Raw genomic sequence first — 2,663 nt, 5'->3', positions numbered from 1 at the left:
TTTTTATTCCATTGAGAATTTTTTTGTGGGGAAAAAAAAAGTTGAAACTTGTATGGTGGTATCTCTACTCTTGCTTAAGGGAGAGTACAGGGACTATGCAACACGAAAAATTCAGGCCTTTCCTTCGGTTAGGTTTTATGATAGATATAGCTTTTGGCCACGACACAGAAAGCTAATTCCGACTACCACATGATAAATTTTCTAAACCTGCCCGTGGTACCGAAACCTCATTTATACTTTTTGTGGCCGAACAGGAAAGCACGAGTTTTCCCTCTCCCCATGCCTCCCACGGCCCGTCCGGGGAAACCTCAGCCTCCCCTACAGAAGATCTAGATTCGCCCGGAGCCTACCATATATAAGCCCGCCCTGGGGTCAGCTATTTATGGCTGTCCCCATTTTTTTTCTCTGACCCCCTCTTATGCTTACCGTGGGGTTTGACCAGCAGGCGCTCCTGCCGCCCATGAAGTAAAGCATGCGGCATAATCTCTTTACCATCCCTGGCAGCTTTTTAGGGGGGGGTCCCTGTCCTTCAGAAAATTGTGTGTGCTCACATCTCTGTAAGTAATGTACCAGGGAAGGCGTCGGCTCGCCAAAATTTGCATTCAACACCTTTTTTCTGCATAGTCAGTTGTCTCTAAAAATTTCTGCCATGCCGCAAATGGGAAATCCTAGTTTGATTCTGTGAATAATGACTTCCGGTACCTCTATTGATTTTTTTTTTTCAGAGAGGGGCCAATACCTGTGGCGGCCCCTGAGTACCCATCTGGCCGAGGGGGAGGAATCTCGTTTTCTCCCCTTTTGAAGGCTGCAGGAAGGGAAAAAGGCACGGAGCTGTGGCATTACACTTCGGGCCCTAAGTTTTTTTCGGCTCGGTTTTTATGATCATGGGATTTGGGGGCATTTAAACCCCCCGCGATTTTCAGCTAGTTTGTCAGCAAGCTTGTTCCCCTCCAATGTCTAGGGGGGCTTAGGGGCCCAGTTTATGATTATTTTTTCTACCCTTGGGGCAAGATTTTTTGTGCTATGGTAAGTCAGGAGGTAGTTGTCTTTAGGCGAGCTGTATTGAAAACAGTCAATGGCTACCCTAGAGTCTATATGTATTTACCCACATGGTCCTTCCCTTCAGGGCTGCGTGGGCTAGGGTTTCCATGATCGCAAAATGCCTCTGCCTTTTAGCGAGGGGGAGGCGTTTTCTGTTAGCCCTCATGGATTTGTGTGGTATCCCTTGCTTCAAAGCCAGCGCCTGCAGTGTGACTTAAAGGATCGACTGATCCATCCGTGAAGTTTTGGGCTCTACTACCAGGGGAGTTGGGGGTGGCCAATACCCCTCGGCTTCTGCCCCGATTCTTTCTCCTTGACAAGTCCCCAAATTTGGGGCCCCACGACGGGCTTCAATAAAGTCAGGTTTTGGGGGGGGGGGGGGGGGGGGATTCCTGGCCCTTGGGGCAAAATTTTTGTTTTTTTGCTGTTGTTTTCAAAAAAAAAACAAAAAAGGGGCCTTTTTGGAGAAAGCCCAAATTTTTTTGGAAAAAAAAAAAATCCCGTTTGGGTTTTTTTTTTTTTTTCCCCGGGTGTCCAAAAGTTTTTTTTTTTCCCCCCCAAAAAGGTGGTTTGTTCCGGGACCGGGGGTGAGGGGGGGAAAAGGGGGAATTTGCTGCCTTTGATCAATTCGTGAGTCCAGGGGGAGTAGGTTTGCCTCCCATGAAGCACCCAGAAAGATTCCCCGGCAGTTTCATTTTGAAACTGTCTTCAATTTTCCCCCTTTTCTTTTTTTCTTTGTGGGTTTAAATCAGGGCGACAGAACAAGCCCCCAAAAGAGTGGACCCCGCCCTGTACAGAATGATCTTTTTATTCATGTCCGTCTCCTATGCGGGGCCCCCTCATTGGGTTTCATGGGCAGGGAAAACCCGGACCCACCCTAAGTCCCTTCCCTTTGGGTTTTTCAGACTTGTTGCCTTGGAGGGATTGGGGTCTCAGAGCCATGGCTTTTTTGGATTTAAACTGCAGGGGATTTTTAGTCCTCCCTACAACACTCCTCGACAAGGTCCAGACCGGCTGGGCCCTTTTCTTAGGGCAGTTTTTTTGCTTTCCAGGGAGAGACTTTTCCCTGATCATCTGCAAGGAAGAGATCTTGCCCCCCCCACTGGGAGGGGGATGTTTTTAGGATACAGGGGGCAAAGGGGGGAGGGGGGGTATTAAAATTTTTAAAAGACTGGCTATTTTTGCCGGGAAAAAAAAGGGCCCCCCCCCCCCCCACCCCCGAGGGTTTTTCCTTGCCCGGGAACCCCCCCGGGGAGCAAAAAGGACTTGCCAAACAAAAACCCCTTTCCCCCGGGTCAGGCACGAAATTGGCCCCCGCCCCCCAAATTTTGGTGGGGTTTGGGCCAGCCTTTGGAAAAAACCCCGGAGGTTTAATTTTCCATGGAAAATCGGTTTTTGGACCACCGGGCGGCCGCGGGGCCCAGACACTAAGGAGAGAAAAGGGGGCGGACTTTTTCCCCGGCCCTTTTGGTTTTTTGGTGGGAAAAATTGTTAGCTCTTTTCCCCGGGGGGGTTGGTGGGTTGGGGGAGTAAAAAGCCCACTTTTTCCCCCGTTTTTTGATAGGAAAAAAGAGGGGGGGGACGAATGCCCTCAGAAAAACCCGGGCCCTTTTAAAAGGGAA

This window comes from Penaeus monodon, chromosome 18 (assembly GCF_015228065.2).
Source record: "Penaeus monodon isolate SGIC_2016 chromosome 18, NSTDA_Pmon_1, whole genome shotgun sequence".
NCBI classification, from domain to species: domain Eukaryota; kingdom Metazoa; phylum Arthropoda; class Malacostraca; order Decapoda; family Penaeidae; genus Penaeus; species Penaeus monodon.
Note: the sequence above shows the minus strand (reverse complement) of the source record.